General features: G+C 40.1%; 1 protein-coding gene across 2 annotated transcripts in view; it reads right to left on the bottom strand.

The window, feature by feature from the left end:
• Positions 1 to 24,636, bottom strand: part of VPS41 (VPS41 subunit of HOPS complex) — a 184,828-nt gene that overhangs the window by 143,913 nt on the left and 16,279 nt on the right. The window lies entirely within an intron of this gene.

Raw genomic sequence — 24,636 nt, 5'->3', positions numbered from 1 at the left:
AGATTTGAAATAGACTCGAAACACATTATTCTTAAGGGGGAACAGAGATGGCTTCCTCCATGATCGTCAATAACTACAACTATAGGTAAAGGTTAAGATCTTAATGTTTTGGGGTGCCCCAGTGGCTCAGTCAGTTGAGTGTCCGACTCTTGATCTCGGCTCAGGTCATGATCTCACAGTTTGCAAGTTCAAGCCCCGCACTGGGCTCTGCACTGAAGCACAGAGCATGCTTGGGATTCTGTCTCGCCTTCTCTACCCCTCACCTGCTTGTGCTCTCTAGCTCTCAAAAAAATTAATTAAAATTAAAAAAAAAAAATGGAGCTTCAGGTTTCCATTTTTCCAATTGGGTACATCAACTGTTACAACTTCACAAGTAGAATACATTCAAAAGTTGAGGACAGGAGTATACATACTTACCGTCGACAGTAATCAACCTTGGCATATTAAATATAAAACTATCTACCCAGGGACACCTAGGAGGCTCAGACAGTTAAGCGTCCAACTCTTGGTTTCAGCTCAGGTCATGATCTTGTGATTTTGTGACTTTGAGCCTTGCATAGGGCTCTGAGCTGACAGTGCTGAACCTGCTTGGGATTCTCTCCCCCCTCACTCCCTGCCCTTTCCCCACTCGCACGGTCTCTCTCTCTCTCAAAATAAATACCTAAACTTAAAAAAAAAAAACAAAAACAAAAACAAAAAAAAACAGGGGCACCTGGATGGCTCAGTCGGTTAAGCGTCCGACTTCGGCTCAGGTCATGATCTCGCGGTCTGTGAGTTCGAGCCCCACGTCGGGTTCTGTGCTGACAGCTCAGAGCCTGGAGCCTGTTTTGGATTCTGTGTCTCCCTCTCTCTGACCCTCCCCCATTCATGCTCTGTCTCTCTCTGTCTCAAAAATAAATAAAGACAAATAAATAAATACAAAAACTGTACGTCCATATATGCCAATAAAAGATGTGTGGACAAAATACTGGTCACTTTGACGTCATGGACAAAAAACAGCAGTGAGACAGGAATACAATAAACCTCTAAAGATGTGGATTTTGTATTTCAAGACCATAAATACTTTTGCTGGATTTGAGAATATCTCATTTTAGTTAGAAAAATATAATTACCAAAAAAAAAAAAAATCAAAGAAAGGAAATTGGAAATTTTATGTACAAACTATATTCATACATCAAAAAATATTTTAATTATAAAAACTGGTAACCCATGATCATTTATGTTAGAAAATGTACCATTTACTTTCATCTGAATAAACCTAATGCATTAAAAATTTTTTTTAAATGTGTGAAAAATTTCTTAGTTGTTTTGTATGTATTATTACTCACTTTCTATGTTCAACCTAACTATTGATACAACAACAAAAGATATCCTTAATCCTCACAGTTATGGAACAAAGTTAGGAATCTATGTGGCCTATAATGGTTCTGAATTAAATCAAGGAGAATTACGAAAAATTATTATGAGGACTCAGGAAAAGATGTTATTTTACTGTACCAACATGTAATGGCAAACTATAAAATGTGCATGTACCAATAAGTGTGACAGGATAAAGCCGGCCAAAACAGAAGTTCATGAAAACAACCTACTCACTGACATTCCCTTCAAAAGTACTGTAATTGTATAGTCCTCACTTTCCCTCTAACATTCAGATAGCTTCAGGCACACCAATGCTCCCACCTCTAAGCCTCCAGAAAGGCTGAATGAAATACACAGCACGAGTCTAAGGCATCAATTAAAGGGCTGCTGAAGCAACCTGAACTAGAAGGGCCAAGATTCCAAGATGGTGGAGAAACCACAGAAAGGTGAGCTGGCAATCTCCAGCCATTTACTGATTCTGGGTATAGGACAAGAGGCTGAGAACCCAGGCTCTGCCTCGGAAGATGGCCACCGCTGAGGGTAGGAAAAGCCGCAAATCTTCTGGCACTTGTGGGACTCAAGTAACAAAACAGGAAACTGGAGGGGCTAAGACCCCAATGGAGGAGAGGGGCAGAGAAGTAAGCCTGTTACACAGCCAATTTTCCCCATGAGACAATTGCCAATTTCCAAAGCTACGTGGGGCATGAGGCTAAAAAGCTAAACACAAAGCCTCAAAAATACAAAACAGCTGCCTTTATGTGCTTAGAAGATAAGAATTAGAGTCCAGGAATTACCAACAAACGAGGTCCTGATGAACACCACACGTTACTTGGAACCCCAGGTCCCCAGGGGACATGAAAAAGTAGCTTACCCAAACTTCAGTGTGTCTCTGACTCAGTTCAACCCCTGACTGGATTAAGGTATGTAACCCCCAACCCATCTGTCCAATAAAGGACAAGGGGACTCCTGGGAAAAAGAAAACTTCTCTTTGGAGTATAAAAGTACTGGGGCCTCTACCATTCTCACTCACAATAATGAGAATAAATATCAAAATCAATTAAAAAAAAATGACAAGGTATGCCACAAGATAGGACCCAGTGACTAAAACTCAAAGAGGAGAAAAGACCATAAAAGCAGACCCACAGGTGACCTGGAATCATCAAAAAGGGCTTTACTGTAACTATGATTAGTATGGTCAATAAAAGAAGATGGAGAAGACAGATGAAAGAGAGAAAATTTTTCAACAGGGAATTATAATCTGTAAAAAAGAATCAAGTAGAAATTTTAAAACTGAAACTAAGAATGCAACAGATGGCTTACCAGAAGGTTAGCAAAGCTAAGGAAAGGCTTACTGAAGTGTAAAACAGGTCAAATGGATCTCCAAAGGGAAGCCAGAGTAGAAAAATGGATGAAAAATACAGAAAAAGGATAGGAGATATGTGGAGCACAGTGAAAAGGGCTAACACTTTTAATTACAGTCCCAGAAGAATAAGGAAAATGAGCCAGGGGTTGGGGGAGAACAGGAGAGAACAACTGAGAACTTCCTGAAACTGACAGACATCAACCCACAAATTCAAGAAGTTCTGTAATCCCAAGCAAGATAAATATGAAGAAAATCACACCTAGGCACGTCCTAGTAAAAAGAAAAAGTAAGTAAAAGGAAAATGATTGTGCTGGGCCTGTTGAAGATTATGACGCACCAGGCAGAGGTGCAAACTCAAATGGCAAGAGCGGTCTTTACCTCTAGGTCGCAGAACCACATCGTCACTGGGGGAAAGGGTGACATTCATGTAACAGAACGTCATATAACAGACTTAACATCAGATATCTCACTTCATCTTGACTTAAAAAAACACTCAAGAGTTAAGAATAATTATTCCATTTTACAGATTTTCAGCATAAAACTATGATCATAAATTTTAATTTCATCAAGGCACATACGCAGAGCCAAAATTCAGTTATGAATGCCCTAAAGTCAATGACTTGTATAGTACACTACCTAATCTCCTATCAAATGCTACAAATCATAACAGAAGCCTCCACAACCCCTATGCCTACAAGTAACTATGAACTATGTGATCAACAGGAAACGTTTAAAAGTGTTCAGTAGCTGCATTAGTCCTCTATTGCTGTATAACACATTATGCCAAAATGTACTGATTTAAGAAAATATACATTATTTTAACTATTTAAATATTAATTTAGGGGCTCCTGGGTGGCTCAGTTGGTTGAGCATCCAACTCTTGATTTCAGCTCAAGTCATGGTCCTGGGGTCACGGGATCGAGCCCAGCATTGGGCTCTGTGCTGAGCATGGAGCCTACTTAGGATTCTCTCCCCCCCCTTCCTTCCTTCCTCTCCGTGTCTGTCTGTCTGTCTGTCTCTCTCTCTCTCTCCCCTACCCCTTCACATGCTCACTCTCAAAATTAAAAAATTTTTTAAATATTTAATATTTCTGTGGGTAAGCAATACAGGACTGGCTTAGCTGGGTGGTTCAGACTTAAGGTCTCTCGTGGGGTCGCAGGCAAGATGTCAGCTGAGGCTGCAATCATCTGAAGGCAGGACTGGGGTTAGAGCATCTGCTTCCACAATGGCTCACTCAGTTGTCAAGTCGATGCTGGTTGCTGGCAGGAGGCTTTGGTTCCTCACTTCATGGACCTCTCCTTAATGCTGCCTGAGTGTCCTCAGGACATGGAAAGGGACTTCTCCCACAGTGAGTGATCCAAGAGAAAGCAGTTATATATGACCTAGCCTAAGAGGCACAATCCTGCAATATTCCATTTATCATACAGGTCAGCCACAATTCAGTTTTTTTTTTGGGGGGGGAAGGTCACGAGGGCAGGAATAACAGGTGAGGATCATCAGGGGGCTATTGTGCAGGCTAGCTACAGAAGTAATGACATTTTAAAAGCAAAAAATCTGATTTAAGAAAAAAAAAATCAGTATTCCATGTCTCTGATGAGCTATCAAATATTCTTCCCCAAGTGTATACAAGCTATTAGTTATTTAGTAACAGTGTGAAAAATCAAAGATGATGTACCCACTACTAACTTTGCAAGAATAACTTTAAGAATAGTGACAAAAGGAAGTATAATACATACGGTTATCTAAAAGATCCATACTTCTTTAAAAAGGTAACTGACAGGGAATGTCTGGATGGTTAATTCAATTGAGCATCCGTCTCCTGATTGCAGCTTGGGTCATGATCTCAGGGTTGTGGGACTGCGCCTTGCATCAGGCTCTGCACTAAATATGGAGCCTACTTAAGATTCTCTCTCTGTCTCCCCCCACCACTCTCCCCCTCCCTCCCTCCACCCTTCTCCCCCACTTGCATGCTCTAAAAAGTAAAAATAAAAAGGTAACTGACGAAAGTCAACCCAAGGAGCTGTCGTATGTTAGAAGTGACCTGTTGTTAAAATAACAAATTAACCAAGTCTAAGAAAACCTATAAAAAGGAAAATTACAAAAAGCAACAAAAGAAAGATTTCTACTTATGTACCTACAGGCAAGAAACAGAAATCCTTACAAAGTTAACATTAAATGTGGCAAAGATGATGTGTGCCTTCTGGAGTAAATGTGTTAAATACAAATTGAACCCTGAATGCTAGTCTTTATAATAAGATGCCACATGTTGCTGAAGTCTGGACATCAAATGTGCATCCAATGTGAAAAGTTAATACTAGCCTCTTGACTATTTTGCATAAAAGCAGTCATCCACGGGCCATTAGATAAAGTTACTGTAAATAAGGTTTGCCTGTCTTATTTATAAGTGAAAACTAAATAATTTCTCTCACATAAATATACAAAAATAAATACTTTCACAACACAGCTCACTGAAGCATTCGTGCTAGGCTTCAAAAACCATAAATAAAATGAAAACTCCAATATTAGGCACTTGATGTAGCACTGCACACTTTTCTGACAGGTATCTTTTATGTTAAAAATTCACCTCTAGCCTGCTTTTTAACTTAAGTTGTTTTTTTTTTCTGCATGCTGTAAACAAAGAAAATGGAAAGTGATTCAAAAATACAATTCATGGAGGTTATTCTGCTGCAGACTATAGATCACATTTTAAATATATGTATTTTTTTTAAATCAAGCAGATTTAATATAGTGTCACCTTTAAAAATTTTTAAGAGGAAAAAAAAAAGACTTTTGTGCAGTTTTAATTTCCATGGAAAACAACCCAGTGCTAATAAAAGGCAAATCAATAATTTTTGTTAAATTTTAATAATCTTGCAAACCTACAAATAAAACCATCAACAGTCGAGTGGAGATGACAGTTAAGTGCGTTTCTATGACAACCTAGTGGAACAGTATAAGTCCTGGCTTGCAGCAAAGCGAAGATATGAAAAGAGTGACATTTACCCATACAAGAAAAATTTGCAGCTTTCCTTTCACAAGAATCAATTCCTCAGCTAACACGGATTTTCACTAAGTGTATAGCACTTTTAATTAAAAGTCCTTTAAACCACCCTATAGGATTCTAAAACAGTATCTGAAAAACAAATTTCATATCATAATCCTATCATATCCCAATCCGATATCCCAATCATATCACTCCTACGGAGTTGAAACTTAAAAGCAAAAGAATGGCTTTTGCGGATAACCAATTAAGGCAATTAAAGATTTCCACCTGAGAAACTATTTGGGCATTTGTTCCTAACACTGTAGGGTAAATTTTCACAGCAGAAATCCTGTCACCTAACTTAGATGTGTATAGGCACAAGAAATACTGCACTTTTCACCTGATAACTTAAAATTCATGTACAAGAAAAGCTTTTTTGGTATTTAGAACCAATTTTTCATCCTGTTTTAACTTTATCCAGGTCCTTCGCACATGGGTATATTTTATATACCACTGCCCAGAGGACCAAGAATTTTACTTTGAAAAAATGTGCGTCACATGTATTCAGGCAGCAAACAAAGATCACTGTATTTTTTATTGTTACTATTAATACAGAGCTTAAAATGTTATTTCTGGATGCTATCTCTTTATGAAAATGCAGTGGGATTTTTTTTGTTCTGTCCCCCCCGCCCCCGAAATAAAATACTAGACATGCTGAAAGGGACAGGGGAGATATAAGACCCAAGTTAAGCTAGTGGAAAATGCCAGCAGGTGAGCACTCCCTGACAAATCACAACCTCACTCTACAGAGATGGGCTTTGTCCCAGCCAGCTTCATCTAGGAGAAAGACCTCAGCTGAACATTCAGGGAAGGGAGTGTGACAGGGCGCCTGGGTGGCTCAGTCGGTTGAGCGTCTGACTTCAGCTCAGGCCATGATCTCGCAGTTTGTGGGTTCAAGCCCCGCGTCAGGCTCTGTGCTGGCAGCTCAGAGCCTGGATCCCGCTTTGAATTCCATGTCTCCCTTTCTCTCTATTCCTCCCCCACTCACACTCTGTCTCACTCTCTCTCAAAAATAAAGAATTAAAAAAAAAATTAAAAAAAAAGTGTGATAAGATGAACTGTTTACTTGGCCTCATGTCACCACTGCATCTGACAAGGGGCAAATCTTTTTAGGAAATAATCAATCAATGCTTTAAAGCTAGATACAATAAGGACACTGCCATCATCAAAAAAAAAAATGCAGTTTGAACTTCTGCAGTAAAAAATCAAGTGTTAATAAAAAGCAAATGAATAATCATGGGTATGAAGGTATAAAAGAAAACCTAGAACATTCTCTCTAGAATTCTAATTAGCTTAAGGGGAACTGAAATATTCAAAACTGGTACTCACCCTTATATGTTTGAAATCTATATAATTGATATTGTAAAATATGTTTTAAAAAGCTATTGAAATCTAGTACCAGGACATTTGAATTTTAGAAAATCTATATTTAAAAAAATGTTCTTTCTTTACAAGTAATTCACTTTGAAAGAAGTCCCATGGTATATTAAAATCTCTGTAATCACTACTTAATAGAGAAGGGAGAGGGAAAAGAGAAAAATAAAACAGTTGTGCCAAATACAAATGAAAATTTTTAAGCATAATTCAAACTATACTTTAAGTCAATCAAAACAAATAATTTAAGTTTCAAAAACATGAATTTTTTTAAAAGGTAATTTATTTTGAAAGCGTGAGCAAGCAGGGAAGGGGCAGAGAGAGAGGGAGAGACAGAATCCCAAGCAGGCTCTGCCCAACGTGGGGCTGGAACCCACAAACTGTGAGATCATGACCTGGGCTGAAATCAAGAGTCAGATGTTTCACAGATTGAGCCACCCCGGCACCCCATAACTAACAAATTTTTAAGAAACAGACCTATTCACTACAATACCATATTGTCAACAAAGTCAAGAACTATACATTATTGTGTAAATACATCTATTTGAAACTATAACGTTATCAGTAAACATACATGCATATACATGCACATTACAGGACATCTCCAAATACCTCATGCCAATCTTGAACTTTTCCTGAAAGAACAGATCTATGATGAGAAAAAACTGCGTAAAATCCCTGAACGAAAGATTCACAATTAACCAAGGACTAACGATTCCAATTAGCTTTGTTTTGCCTACCATCCCCTGCCCACCAAATGAATGCTACTACCTTAAAAGGTCAAGTGCAACTATTAATTATTGGAGGCTATAACAGTTCTATTACAAAATACAATTTTCTTTAGATAAAAAGATGACTGGTAGAAAAGATGGCTTTATATATCCTTAAATGTCAAAACGTATCAAGAAAACTACCTAAACAAGCTGAAAAAGTAACTTCTGGTTTCCATTAATAACCCTAGGTATTATAGCTGCCTCAATGACCAAACTTTTTAGGAAAGTGACATGGAGATAATGGAATTCATCTACAATAAAACAACTGTGGTCAATGCTCCCAGGATGCCTTTCCATCAGACTGGTGACAGATAAGCAATTACATTCTTATATGAATGCAAATAATGTTGTTAAGTTTTGACTTCCAAGCAATATTGCTATTACTGAAAATATATGAACCAAAGAAAGTAGCTGAAATTAGAGCTGATAGATGTAATCTAGATGACATGGGTCTACTTTTTCATACAGATAGTTAACTCACAATGAGTCTATACATACCCATATATTTTTAAAAGCATAAAATACATATGGTTAAATAAGAGGTTCTTAAACCAAGGGTAATTTTATTCCCCCAAGACATTTATTTGACAATGTCTGGGGACATTTTTGTTGTCACGACTGAGTGGGAGGAGAAACACTGCTAGCATCTAGTGGGGAGAGGCCAGAGAGGATGCTAACCGTCCTACAATGCACAGGACAATCTCCTGAACAAAACGTTATCCGGCCCCAAATGCCAATAGCATCAAGACTGAGAAACTCTGGGTTAAATACATTTCGTAAGATTAAATGCTATAAAGGCCCTAAAATCATTTTTCAAAGACTATTTAATAACAAGGGAAGTGTTCTCAAAATGTCCTATTAATTGAAAAAGTAGATCATAAAATGTGCGTTGCATGACCCCAATTTTTTTAACGTTATTTATTTTGAAGGTGGGGGGGGGGCAGAGAAAGAAGAGCGAGAATCCCAAGAAGGTTCTGTGCTGATAGTGCAGAGCCTGACGTGAGGCTGAATCTCATGAATGATGAGATCACAACCTGAGCCAAAATCAAGAGTTAGATGCTTAACCGACTGAGTCACCCAGGCGTCCCTGCGTGATCCAAATTTTATTGGAGAAGCTTATGGGGGGGGGGGGGCAGAGGAGTCAGAAGAATAAGCACCAAAATAGTAACCTTTCTAAGCTTCAGTTTTTTTCATCTGTAGAATGGGGGAATGATAGCAGGACCCCCATCACAGGGTTGATGTGACCACTAAAGACAATAGCAAATAATCACTATTGCGAGCTACTGCCCATATTTTCTATATTTTCTGTTATTATAGAAATAAATGCTATTTTTAAAGCCATTGTTCAACATCCTCTTCAAAACTTGATGTCTACTGAACTCAGATCCTTATCTCTCAAAGCTGCTTTCCTTACCGCAACACGGAGTACGAAGGTGAGAAAAAGTTGAGCCTCTAATAATTGAAGAGCTCTACTTAAGATTCACAAGATATGCAGTCTTCATAAACCCTGGTCTCTCCTTTGCCCTGTAGCATCAGAATTGCATGTTCAATTCAAGGAGGAAAAAAAATAAGGTGAAGGTTCCCGTGCCCTAAGCCATATACCATAAACAGGATCAACTCCCATCATTTATTTTATATTGGGAAAGCGATAAGAATATATAGAGGAGGGGGGGAATGAAAAAAGCAAGTAAGCTTTTCATTTCCTTCCACCAATATGGAATAACCTCACCAATCTTCAAGGTATGCCATTCAGGTGGACAATTTCCGCCCTGAAAGCCAACATAACCCTCTTTTCCTTTCTTCCCAATATCCCTTGGTGATCACAAGATCCTGAGAAGCAGGGTTTATGCCTTTTCACTGTTCTGAACGTCACCTAACAAAACTGTGGGTACCTAATAAAGACCAGCGAAAACAAAAGTACGCGGTACCAGCAGACCGAGTTCAGTAGAAGCTTTTCTACGACCTTCTCATTTAGATTTCCACACAGGAAAATCCAAATCATAAGCTATCAGTCAAAAGGAACTACACAGATCATCTAAACTATGTGTTCTGCAGACACGGGGGGAGGGATGGAATGGAGGGAGGCTGGGAAGTGGAAGCTTCCCAGAGGGAAGCTAGTAGCTATTCGGTTAGTGGTAGAAATTAGAATTACAGAGAAATTCACAGAAATGAAGCTCTATCATCTTCTAACTGCAACCAGACAGAAATCTTGCCAGCTAAAACAATGTTCATGAAAAATCTACATTTATAAGGCACGTGTTTCTTGTTATATGGGAAAGGAAAATGCTACAATTCCTGAGACTATTTTGTTTTAGAGGAGATTAAATACCTCCCAAACATCTTTCAATTGCACACTCCATATTCGATGCAGAGAAGCACCCTGCCGGCCCCCCCGACCAGAGTCTGACAGCTTCTCAAAAATTTCAATGAAGAAACAGATTTAAAAACCTACACTAGCAATAACAATTAAGACGAAGTATTACCAGAATCAAGGAGAAACTGATACAAATGCTGAAAATGAACGGTGAGTTTATGACACACCTTGATGTGTTCCATGAAAACATAATCTGAACAAAAGTAGAAAGATGTTTAGCTTTCCCACCATCCCCCATGCCCATGGCCTCGAGCCTGACCCACTCCACCAGAAAGAGGACCGCCCACCCCTTAGGGGCTGTTTTCTCCAGGAGGCGGCATCTATGTGCAACCTCTGCCCGCTGTTTCTCCATGCCTGCACTTCCAGCCCTGGCCACCATCAGTCTACCTCTTTCTCCTACCAGCAGAGACCAAAAGCCCCTAACATATGGCAGGGCATTATGGACAGTCTGGGAGCCCCAGCCATAAGCACTGCAGGACCAGGAGAACGCTGGAAGCAGGGAGGGGGGCACTGCAGGGAACCAGAGAACACTCAAGAAAGGTAAAGTTAAGAATGCATTAGTCAACTAGAAAACTGAATCTTAAGTCCAAGGGCTGGCGCTTTTTAAACACAAACAGAATAAACGGAAAATAAAAGTCGTCTCAGTACTACCTGCAGAAGGGTATCTGGCCTAGACTGTTAAGCATGTTCTATTGAAAACTCTCACTCAAGCAGAAAATGCCTAAGTTATGGGGCGCCTGGGTGGCTCAGTCGGTTGAGTGTCTGACTCTTGATTTCAGCGCATGATCTCCCAATATGTGAGTTCGAGTCCCGCTTGGGGCTCTGTGCTGACAGCACAGAGCCTGCTTGGGACCCTATCTCTGCCCCTCCCTTACGCTCTCTTCCCACCCCCACCCTCAAAAATAAAGGTAAAAAAGGTAAGTGCCTAAGTTATTTAAACTGTCCCATAACAGGGAAATAAAAACTTCCCAATTCATTCTGAAAAGGCGGCATAACCTGATACCAAAACTCCCAAAGAGTACATCACAGGGAAAAAAGCAGAGTTCAGTCATCTCATAGGAGAATTTAAGTGTAAAAATTCCAAACAGGAGTTCACAAATTAAACCCAGCAAATACATTAATAGAATACTTTTAAGATCAAATATCACAGAAACACAAAGACTGAATATTAAGAAATCTGATTTCATTATTTAATAGACCGAAGGAAAAAAAAACTGTAGCACCACACTGACAGACACTGAAATAGCATTTACAAAGTTCCACACTCATTTCTGATTCTTTGAGAGAAAAAAAAGAAAAGCTTTCAGTAAATAAAAAGGTTTCTTTTAAGAGCTGAGAACAACCATTTGAAATCAAAGCCAACATGACACTTCACTTAACAATGAAAAGAAGCAACAGGACTCACTGATGTCTATTAATCACTGTTTTTCAAAGCTGATCTAGAACTTTCAGTCAAGGTCAAAGACAAGAAAATGAAAAACAAATACATCATTGTTGGATGATCTCACAGAGGATATGACTGTATGGAAAGAACAAAACTCTCAAGGCTTGTGATAATTTTGTTTCACCCTGATTGGGCCATGAAATGCCCAGATATTTGGTCCATCATTATTCTGGGTGTTTCTGTGAGGAAGATTTTTGGGATGAGATTAACATTTAAAAAAATTTTTAATGTTTATTTTTTATTTAATGTTTTATTTATTTTTGACGGGGAGAGAGAGAGACAGAGAGAGACAGAGAGAGCGTGAGTGGGGGAGGGGCAGAGAGCGGGAGACACAGAATCCGAAGCAGGCTCCAGGCTCTGAATTGTCAGCACAGAGCCCGACTCGGGGCTCAAACTCACAGACCGCGAGATCATGACCTGAGCCGAAGTCAGACGCTTAACTGACTGAGCCACCCAGGTGACCCAGATGAGATTAACATTTAAACTGGTAGACTAATTTAAAGCAGATTGTGCTTTCCAGTGTGGGTAGGCCTCATCCAATCAGTTGAAGGCCTGAACAGAACAAAAAGGCTGATATAAGTACGGCTACTCCGGCTTTCTTTGACTTCCACTGGCATGACCGATGGTTCTCCATCTCCTCACTTTCAACCTGCAGGTGTCCTTAGATCTAAAATGAGTCTCTTGTAGGCAGCAGATAGATGGATCTTATCTATCAATACATTCTGACAACCTATGTATTTCCATTGGAGCATTTAGTCTTTACCTTCAGAATGATTACTGAAATATATGAGTTTAGTGCCGTAGTAGTATCTGCAGATTTGTTGTTTGTGGTGATGTTCTCTGGTCCTTTGTACTCTTTGCCACTTTGGTCTTCCCCCACCCTCCACTCAGAGAATCCTCCTCAAAATTTCCTGCAGGCCACAGTAACTTCTTACTAGACACGTCTCCAGAGGCAAGGGAAATGAAAGCAGCAATGGACTATTGGGACCTCATCAAGGTAAAAAGCTTCTGCACAGTGAAGGAAACAACAAAACTGAAAGGCAACCGACAGAATGGGAAAAGATATTTGCAAACGACAGATCAGATAAAGGGTTAGTATCCAAAATCTATACAGAACTTATCAAACTCAACACCCAAAAACAAATAAACCAGTGAAGAAATGGGAAAAAGACATGAGTAGACACTTCTCCAAAGACATCCAGATGGCCAACCAACACATGAAAAAATGCTCCACATCACTCATCATCAGGGAAATACAAATCAAAACCACAATGAGATACCACCTCACACCTGTCAGAATGGCTAAAGTGAACAACTCAGGCAACAACAGATGTTGGCGAGGATACGGAGAAAGAGGAACACTTTTGCACCGCCGGTGGGAATGCAAACTGGTGCAGCCCCTCTGGAAAACAGTATGGAGGTTCCTCATAAGTTCCTTATAAGTTAAAAATAGAACTACCCTAAGACCCAGCAATTGCACTACTAGGTATTTATTCAAAGGATACAAAAATGCTGATTCGAAGGGGCACATGCACCCCAATGTTTACAGCAGTGCTATCGACAATAGCCAAAGTATGGAAAGAGCTCAAATGCCCATTGACTGACGAACAGAATGAAGATGTGGTGTATGTATACACAATGGAGTATTAGTCAATGTTCAAAAAGAATGAAATCTTGCCATCTGCCACAACGTGGATGGGACTAGAGTGTATTATGCTAAGCGAAATTAGTCAGAGAAAGACAAGTATGATTTCACTCCTATGCGGAATTTAAGAAACACAACAGATGAACATATGGGAAGGGAAGGAAAAATAAGATATAAACAGAGAGGGAGGCAAATCATAAGAGAATCTTGAATACCGTGAACAAACTGAGGGTTGCTGGAGGGGAGGTGGGTGGGAGGATGGGCTAAACGGGTGATGGGCATGAAGGAGGGCACCTGTGGGGATGCGCACTGGCTGTTATATGTAAGAGAGGAATCACTGCGTTCTACTCCTGAAACCAAAATTGCACTGTATGTTAACTAACTTGAATTTAAGTAAACAAATTTTTAAAAATTAAAAAAATTAAAAAGGGCCAACCCTCTCAAGTAGCTCTCAAAGTTCTTTCTACCTAACCGCCTTCAAACTGGGCAGCTTTTTTTTTTTTCCTGTATTCAAATTTGAACTGAAACACCGGCTCTTTGGCTCTTTCTTGGCGTTGAGCCTGTGAAACCACTGGCTCTCCTGGATCTCTGGCTCGCTGCTCACGCTGCAGACTTGGGGATTTGCCAGCTCCATAATCCCATGAGCAAGCTCCTTACAACAAATCTCTTTCTCTCTTTCAGATCCCTCTGATCTCTCTCAGATGTTCTCTCACTCTCTGATCCTATTCGTTCTGTTTCTCTACAAAACCCTAAGACACAGCTCCTGCCAAGACAGTCAGCTTACTGGGACTGCTGACCTCTTCCCTCCAAACCAGCCCTGAAGACACTATAAAAGGAAAGAGGGACTCTAGAACCTAACATCCCAAGTGAGAAACTCTGGAGGCAATCGAAATCATCCAGAAGGGGGAGTTGTTGAGACCCAGCGCTCACCTCTCCCCAAGGTGGCCTCTGAGGTTTTGTTAACCACCCCCACTCACTAGAGAAATGGGCAGCAACAGCTCCACCCTGGCCTGGGTGCATTCACTCCTGGTCTTCTATCCCTCCCCCCTACCGAGTGGAGATTAACTCCCCCAGCGCTGCTGCCTCCAGCAGATCTGCCTAAAGGGCACTTTACCAGGACTCAGAAGACTCGGGGCACAAATTCTCACACTGAAACATACTTTCCAAGGAAGTATTCAAATACAAAAAAAATCTAGGGGATGCTGGAAGATATATGAAAGATAATAACAAGAAATAAGAAGAAAATCCTGGTAAAGTTTACTAATGCCATTAAAAAATTTAAAAAAAGGATGGGCACCTGGGTGGCTCAGTCCGTTATGCATCCGACTCTTGATTTTGGCTCAGGTCATGATCTTAGGGTTCTTGAGTGTGAGCCCTGAGCCGGGCTCTGTGCTGACAGCACAAAGCTTGCTTGGGATTCTCTGTCTCCCTCTCTCTCTTGCCCCTCCCTTGCTCTCCCTCTCTCTCACTCTCAAAAATAAAACATTTAAAAAATAAAAACAATTTTAAAAAGGATGGGAGAAGGGAAAGAAAAATTATCTAAACCTAATTACCCCTCTCTTTACCTGTTTTATAGGATTTCAAAAAATGAACATACATTACTTCTGATTTTGCCACATCGTTGAAACAATCTCTTCAAACACATTATTAGAAAAGGAAGGGGAAAGCTACGGTCTCTACTGGAAGCCTGTACACACCAGAAGCAGCTAATCCATTCGAGGGTGGAGGAAGGTAAGTATCCTCCAGACTCAGAAGTTACTTTAATGCCAAAAAAGTGAAGGAAACCACTCCACACCATTTACACAGGACTCTATTCAGGGTAACTTACTAATAGGGACAATCAGGCGGGCGGGCAGACAGAGGATCCAGAGCACCAAGTAGCTGTTCTCCTTCCCCCTTCCCCCCACCCCACACCCTCCACCCCACACCCTCCACCCTCCACCCTCCACCACACATTCTCCACAAACCCTGGACCTCAACCCACAGTTTTTATAGAGCTAGGGGCAGGGTAGTGAGATCACTGGGTAGTTATCTACAGTGGCACCACCTGTCCACCTGAGGGTCCCTAGCAATCGAAAGTGATGCCACCTGTGTCTGAGGGGGGCTGGAGTAGTTATCTAAAGTGGCACCACCTGTGCACCTGAGGGTCTGTATTCTACAGTGGTGCCACCTGTGTGCCTAGGGGTCTGTAGTAGTTACCTAAAGTGGCAACAGAGGAGCCAACAAGACGGAGTCAGTGTTATCAGCACTCCTACACCATCACAGGCCAAATATGTCAAAAGCGCCCAGTGACAGATGGAAATGATGACAAAAAGACTGAAACCTCAAGCTTTATCAAAGGTTTCCCCACTCTCATCCCTTCAGATACTATTTTGAGAGATTTATTTCATTCACTGAGATCTTTGGAGAAGACAATCATATTCTCAAAGAAAGAATTATGTTAACATGGACGCCTGTGAATCTGTATATTTAAAAATGGCTGCACTAACTATGTGGATGGAACTGGAGGGTATTATGCTAAGTGAAATTAGTCAGAGAAAGACAAAAATCATATGACTTCACTCATATGAGGACTTTAAGAGACAAAACAGATGAACATAAGGGAAGGGAAACAAAAATAATATAAAAACAGGGAGGGGGACAAAACAAAAGAGACTCACAAATATGGAGAACAAACTGAGGGTTGCTAGAGGGGTTTGGGAGGGGGGATGGGCTAAATGGGTGAGGGGTATTAAGGAATCTACTCCTGAAATCATTGCTTCACTATATACGAACTAATTTGGATGTAAATTTTAAAAAATAAAAAATAAAGTTAAATTATAAAAAAAAAAAACTTCATTAAAACTGAAGGAGCTCATGGGTAAAAAGAAACCTATGGTTTTTAGAAATTAGATTTGTTATGGCACTTCCATAAAAGTCTTCTGAGAAAGGAATGCTTTCAAGTCCTGACAGGGTAGAATCAGGCCCTAATTGTCAAATGTGATTATTATTTAAACAACATTCTTGGGTATCAGAAAAGAGACACATACATTTTTATAAATACAGCTCCTGACAGTATCAGCAATTTCATTGCAACTATTTTCTGTGCTAAAGGCAAAGTGCTAAGTGAGTAAGATCATCCAATCACATTATTCACTGTGTTTGTTTCCTATGGATGCTGTAACAAATTATCACACTCAGTGGCTTGGAACAACACATTTGTCGTCTCACACTCCAATACAGCTACCACTGGGCGAAAATCAAGATGCTGGAAGGGCTGCATTCCTCTGGAGGCTCTAGGAAAGAATCTGTTTCCTTCTCCTTTCTAGCTTCTAGAGGCCACCAGCATTCCTTGGCTGTGGGGCCTCCTCCTTCCAGCACCTGCAAAGCCAGGAAAGTCCTTCCCACATCATATCACTCCAGCCTCCTCTACCTCTCACCTGCTTGTAGAGACTCTTGTGACTATACTGGTCCCACTTGGATCATCCAGAACAATCTCCCTATTTTACAGTCAGCTCAGGTTCCATTTGCAACCTTAATTTCTCTTGCCATGTAACATATTCACAGATTCCAGCAATCAGGACATAGGCATCTCTGGGGGACCATTATTCTGCCTACCATTATTCTGTCTATTACTGAGAGGATAAAAATGATAGTGGGCCCTGGAGCTGGATGCCCCAAGCCAAACCAGAAGCTAAAAGTTCTCACTTGCTTATCCCTAAATTAAATCATGATCCTTCTGAGGACATAGCATGGGCTAAAACCATTCTCAGCCTGAGTCAGGAGGTCCTCGGTATATCTGTTTTTGACAAAGGATCTCTCAAAGCTCTGGTTTCACGATCTCCAAAAAAAGAACATAATGCCAGTTTCCTATAATTGTTGGAGTCATGTAATCAATTCATCTATTCATTCGCAAGCAGCTCTGCTAATGAGACCTTAGTGGCAGGGGCCCTGCCCTCATGAAAGCACCGGGCCCAGAGGTGGATGAAAGTAACAAAGCAGCAGCAGCAGCATGCTTAATGCACACCTTCCCATGACAGGCAAAGCACGAAATACATATCAGCTCCATTAACAGTCACACAACAAATACGTCCCTTATGAGCATTCTAGATGTCACCATTTTGTGACACACAGTACAAGAACTTAGAAGAGCATCAAAGACATTGCCCAAGCCAATCTCTCTTGCGCCCATTCCACTGCCATGAGTCACCATGACTGCTTCTATACGGATGGCCAATGGCCTCACCTTGGCAGATTCAAGGGTGAATCCCTAGAGCCCCTCTTACTAATCCTCTCCATGGCCACCTGGCACAGTTGGCCATGCTTTTTCCCGCAATGCGTTCCTCCCTCAACTCCTCGAACACCACTCTCATTTGGCTTTCTTCCTACCTCACTGGCTACTCCTTCTCAGTGTCCTTTGCGGACTTCCCTTCATCTAGCAGGTCTCAAAAATGTGGTAGTACCCCTCAGGTCCAAGCATCAGGCTTCTCATTCACCCGACCTCAGGCCCTAAATGATCTCATCCAGTTTCATGGCATTAAACACCATCTAAATGCTGACTCAGAACTTCTCATCTCCAGCCCAGACCTGCACTAGTCTTCTTTATCTCACTACGTACTTGACATTTCCACTTGGAAGTGACATCTCCAGCTTAAAACAGCCAAAATGGAACTTCTGATCTACCCCACCACCAACACCTGACCCTATCTCAGTTGACAGCTTCACCTTTGTGGTTGTTCACCCTTGATTCCACTCTTTCACTTACACCCCCATGTCCTAGTCAAGAAATCTATTGGCTCTACTTCAAAAAAGACCCCAAGTCCTTCACCACCTCTAGCTAGAGCTCTGCCAAAGCCTCCTATGTGGTCTTGTAGCATGCCGCCTACTTGTTGTCCCAAGACTTTTTTCAAACAGCATCCAGGGTGCTCTCGTGAAAACAATACCCTCCGATGGCTTCCCATCTTACAGTAAAAACCAAAGTCCATCAGTTAGTTTATAGCCTCTCTGTTCTGGCCACTCACTCCTTCACTTCCTAACACTCAGTTCCAGCCCCAATAGCAACCTCAAAGACGTCTAGTGCAACCCTGCTTGAAAGTACTGTCTGCTCTTTCTTTTCCCTACAACAACTTTCTCCCATATATTTACTCAAATGTCATCTTATTAGAGAGGCCCTCCCTGACCACCCAGGGCAAAACAGCACCACAGTCCCTTAATTCAATGTTATTTTCATCCACAACTTTTGCTACCACCTAATATGTAAGTTTTGGTTTACTGTCTGCCTCCATCAAATACTGGGGTATCCTAGAACCCAGAAAACAAAAGTACTCCATAAATATCTGCCAAATACATAAAATGATCAATCAGTCCATCTTGGACTAATTTTTCTCCTGTTCAAGGATATATCATACCAGAGTCGTGTTCATCTTTTAATCCCTAACAAATGGTAGAAATACAGGTTCACAAATCTGTATTTGCATCCAGAAAGTTTCTACTAAGTTTCCAAAAATATAATTTTTATAATATATGCTTCAAAGGGAATGTTTATCCATGCCTGAGTGATGCAATAATCAGTAGAACCTGTTAATATTAATAGCTCATTAAATGAAAGAGCAAATTTTTGATCCAAAGGTTATTTGGAAGGATATATTATAACCCCATGCTCCATTTTTCTCAGCAATCAATCTCATAACAAGGTACATTACCATTTTAGTTACTAGTTGCTCTAAATTTGTTTATTAAAATTAATACATGTAAAGAATCAATTTGAGTTTCAATAAATGATTCACCATGTTCTACCCACCAGGTAAGATAAATAAATTATTTTTGTGTGATGCATTTTCTGATTAAAAAAAGCTATCTCCTGATTTCTCACAATGACTGGTTTTCATTTTAACAAAATGAAAAGAACAATCCTTGTTGCGGATGCATCTGGAAATTGCCTTTTATTTTAATATTAATTTCTCATTCAACATAGATTGCATTCTAGGTTTATTTTAAATAGGTTCGGTTATTTGTTAGTCCACCTGGTTTATTAAAATTAATATATCTAACATATTCAAAGCAATCTGATTGGGACATTTGCGAGGAACTAAGCCAGATGTGAATGGGTCTCTATTCAGGAGGCATGTTTATTAATAATGGTAGCAAAAATCAAGACAGCGGTGACACTAATTAGCTCTCTGTTATTACATGCCGGGCCCAGGCCAGGGGTAATGTAATTTACATGCAATCTTCACTTCAAAGGAACTTACTACAGGCACTGAGTCCTGTTCCCAAATAACAAAAGGTCACCAGAACCCTCACCTAGTACAAAGCAGACTGACTACTGCTCCCACAGGTGTTCTCTTCCCTTGCCACTCCTCTTTAGCCTGATGCTGTTTCCCTTGTTATTCCTCTCTTCGCTGTGCAAGTTTCATCTTGAAATGTTAGGCTAACAGTTTGATGCTCTTGCTGCGAAGTCCTTTGTATGGCACACTAAACTCTTTGCAGATAAGGTGGAATACACTTCTAATTAAACGATACCCTAGGAACCTATACTCAGAGGAAGCCAGGTCTAAGAAAATACATCTCTGCCCACAGCAGAGCTGCCTCAGGTTTCAGCTCTGTGCCCAAAGTACTCCATGGCACATCATTTCTGGTCCATTAACAGGCAAGACCCTACAGAAGATGAGGACATTTCTGAGTTGTTGATGCCACAACTTCCTCTCCCTGCACCACTGGTTCTACTCAGAAGCAAATCCATGTTGTGTTAAGCTGTTAAAATTTTGGAACTGATTGTTACTGTAGCATAGCCAACCTCTCCTGCCTACTATAGTACCTGATAGAATTATGGATCATATTGGAGGGAATACTCCATGCAGAGCACTCAGCACGATACATGGTACACAAGGAAAGGGACTTGAAGAAGTTGAAATAATTGATGACTCTTCAGGATTTACAGAGTTTTATTAAAATGCATATTGTAAGAATGAAATGAATCAGATGTTAGAATTCTCTGGCAAGGATTTGAAATATTTTTTTTAATGTTTGTTTATTTTTGAGAGAGGGAGAGAAAGAGAGAGAAAGTGCAACCAAGGGAGGGGCAGACAAAGGGAGACACAGAATCCAAAGCAGGCTCCAGGCTCTGAGCTGTTAGCCTGGAGCCTGACACAGGGCTTGAACCCACGAAGTGAGAGATCATGACCTGAGCCGAAGTTGGAGGCTCAACTGACTGTGCTACCCATGTGCCCCTCTGGCAAGGATTTCAAAGCAACCATCATCATCGCTTCTCAGCTTTTGGCTAAGATCAAGTGTAAAGCATCCATCACTGGGGCACCTGGGTAGCTCAGTCAGTTACACATCCAACTCTTGATTTCAGCTCAGGTCATGATCTTGTGGTTTATGGGATCAAACTCGGCAGGCTCCATACTGACAGAACAGAGCCTGCTTGGGATTCTCTCTCTCCCTATCTCTCTGCCTCTCCCCTGCTCATGCTCTTTCTCTCTCTTAAAAATAAACATTAAAAAAAAAGATATTTAAAGCAACCATCATAAAAGTGCTTCAATAAGCAAGCAATTATAAATTCTCTTGAAACCAATGAAGTAATATTTCAGCAAAGAAATGGAAGTTAAAAAAAAAAAAAGACATGGAAACTTTAGGACTGAAAAAGAAAATAACCAAAGGAAATAACTCAGTGGGTGGGCTCAACAGTAGAGTGGAGACGACAGAGAACATAACCAATGAACCTGAGAACAGATCAACAGCATTTACCAGTCTGAACAAGAGAAAGAAAACTGAGTGAAAAAACATGACCAGAGTCTCAGGGACCTGTGGGACAATAACAAAAGAGCTAACATTCAAATTACTCAAGTCCCAGAAGAAGAGAGAGTGAATTTGAAAAAGTAGTCAAAGAAATAATGGCTGAAGACTTTCCAAATTTGGTCTAGGACATAACCTTACAGATTCAAGAAGCTGAGCAAACTCCAATTAAGACAAATCAAAGAAAGCCACACCAAGAGACATCATAATTAAGCTTCTGGAAACTAAGGCAAAAAAAAAAAAAAAAAAAAAAAACTTGAAGGCAGCCTGGGAAACAGGACACATTACTTATAGAGAAGTATCAATGACAGCACATCTGTCATTTGAAATGACAGAGGCCAGAAGGGAGTGCAGAGCAGTTTTCAAGAAAAGAATTGTCGACCACAAATGTTTTGGTGACTATCTGGTGATACTTGGTGAAAATATCCCTCAAAAATGAAAGCCTAAAGAATGGCTAAAGAAGTTTCCTAAATAGGAAGAAACAGAAGATAGAAGATAACACAAGGCTTAGGACTTTCTTTTTTTAATGTTTATTTTTGAGGGAGTGAGCACAACCGGGGCTGGGGCAGAGAGAGGGAGACACAGATTCCAAAGCAGGCTCCGGGCTCTGAGTTGTCAGCACTGAGCTCGAACTCACAAACCGTGAGAGCATTCCCTGAAGTCCGACACTTAAGTCACTGAGCGACTCGGCGCCCCGGAGGCTTAGAACTTTAAAATGAACACAGGAATGGGTAAAAATTGGGGTAAATTATCCTTCTTGTTATGAGTTTTTAAGATATAGTTGAAGAAAAAGTTTAATACCAACTCTCTGACATGGGTACTCAATGAATGTAAATATTTAAGACAACTGTGTTTAAAAAGTGGGAACAGGAGGCAGACGTAAATGGAAGTAAGGTTTTCATATTTGACCAGTAGTGGTAAAATATCAAGGACACCAGTAGACGGATACGTTATATATGCATATTTTAATACCTAGAGCAACATTAAGAAAACCATACAAAGTAATACACTCAAAAAAAAGAACTATGGATACGTTTTAAGAAATATTTAAGAATATTTAAAAAAGAGTTTCAATTAATTCACAGGGAAGAAACGAGAAACAAGAGAAATGAAAAGCAGAGGAACCAGAAAATAAAAGATGGCAGACTTAAGCCCCAAAATATCAATAATTACCTTAAATGTGAATGATCAAACCATGCCAATTCAAAGACAAATTGGCAGAGTGGAAAAAAGTCAATCTGGAAACATTACACACTGTGCGGTTCAATTCATATAATGTGCTTGAAATGACAAAACTACGGAGAGAGAGAAGGGCTGGCGCTGGGGAGGGAGCGGCCGTGATTATATAAATGAACCTTGTGGTGAACTGCTCTTGCATCTTTACTGCAGAGGTGATCACCTGACTTTTCACATGTGACAGAAGTGCACACGACTGGGCGCCGGGGTGGCTCAGTCAGTTAAGCATGCGACTCTTGATTTCAGCTCAGGTCATGATCTCCCGGTTCGTGGGATTGAGCCCCGTGTCAGGCTCTGCACAGACAGCATGGAGCCTGCTTGGGATTCTCTCTCTCTCCCTCTCCCTCTCTCTGCCCCACCCCTGCTTGCACTCCCTCTCAAATATGTAAAAAAATATTAAAAAAAAGAAGCGCATAGAACTAACACATGTACGCACACATGCACAAACGATTGCATGTAAAACTCGTGAAATCAGAATCAAGTCCCTGGATTGTTATCAATATTGATTTCCTGCTTGTGATGTTGCACCAAAGTTATGCGAGATGTTATGCTTCGGGAACTGGGTGAAGGGTATACAGAATCTCTCTATTATTTCTTCTAACCTCATGTGACTCCACATTTATCTCAAAATTAAAACTTAAAAAAAAATCTTCAGATATGAGTGAAAACATAGGATATGTGTCTTCCTCTGACTTATTTCACTTAGCATAATACACTCCACTTCCATCCACGTTTTGCAAATAGCAAGGTTTCATTCTTTTTCATTGTCAAGTAGTATTCCGTTGTATATATACAACCACATCTTCTTTGTCCGTTCTTCACTTGATGGACAAGAGCCCACTATATACACTGTTACGTTAGCTAACTTGACAATAAATTACATTAAAAAAATCTTCAGGAAAAAATGTACACTAGAGTTCAGAACAATTTTTGCCTTATGTAATCTTGGATGAAATAAAGACAGCAAGAAACAAACCAAACCTTTTCTCCTAACTCCCTACTTTGAGTTTGAGGTAAGAAAGGGAGGACAATGCAGTTTCATTTTGAGTCCCATTGCTATGCAACCCAAAAGTTCTGTAACATCTACACATAACACAGTAAGATTATGTGCAGAGATTAATATGTTTTGTTAAAAAAATAATTATATTGTTTTGCTAAGTATGTAAGTAATGCCTATTTGCAAAACTTTTCGAAAATTAAGGCAAATAATGATAGTAAATAAAATAAGAATCACATGATCCAATGACAACATGGTCTTGTGATCTTTTTTTCTATGCTTACATGTGGATTTTGGAGGGTGGAGAAAAACTGGATTATACTCTAAATCAGGAATCATTAAACTACAACCAGCCCATCTAGCCAGATGCCTGTTTTGGTACAGATTTCCAGCAAGTTTTTACATATTTATATGGTTACATACCTACATAATAGCCTCAGTACTGCCTCTCTGTCTGCAAAGCTTTAAGTATTTACTATCTAGACCTTTCCAGAAAAAGCTTGCCGGCCTCTGCTCTAAATGACATTTTTGCAAAAAGCTCTTACCAATTGTAAAGATAATACAATTCCTTTCTGGATATTTAGGCTGTTTCTAAATTTTTATATTACAAACAAAGTTGCAATGAACACTCTTGTAGCTAAATGTCTGCACACAAAGATGGATGTACTTTTCAAAGGAGACAAACTTATACCTAACATTTACTTTATAAATATTTTATAAATGTTTATGTTATTATTTTCTAAATAGGTAACATTATTTACTTTATGGCAAAACAGGAATTTATTATAATTATTAACGTTATATATAAATTAACAAGACAATTCTCTATTCCCCAGAAAAGAAGCAAAGTTCCAAGATTCTGAAACTAGTATTTTTTCCTACTAGGCGAACAAGCCAAAATCTGTAACATCACCCAAAATATCTTTTTATACACAGGCCGGAGTTCCAAGGGAGTTTTTTCTTAATCTTGCCCAATTCTACAAAGGCACACAGAGAAGAGTATGGAATAAAATTAGAGAGGTCACAGTGAAGTTGGAGGCATTGTAACGACACAGTAGAAGACCAGGCTTTGGAGTCAGACTGTAGGATTCAAATCCATTTACCAGCAGGTGAGCCTGGCCAGTTACCTAAACACTGTAAGTCTGTTTCTTCATCTGAAGCAATAATCAGGGCCAAATCTTGGACTTGTTACTGTACCTAAAGAGCTCACCAAAGTGCCAAGAGCTGTTTCCTACACTAAATGAGTCTGGTT

The sequence above is a fragment of the Lynx rufus genome, unplaced genomic scaffold, assembly GCF_022079265.1.
Source record: "Lynx rufus isolate CCGP_SWC_20201006 ecotype Redwood Valley unplaced genomic scaffold, mLynRuf1.p SCAF_4, whole genome shotgun sequence".
NCBI lineage: Eukaryota > Metazoa > Chordata > Mammalia > Carnivora > Felidae > Lynx > Lynx rufus.
Note: the sequence above shows the minus strand (reverse complement) of the source record. Positions and strands in the feature narration are given on the sequence as shown.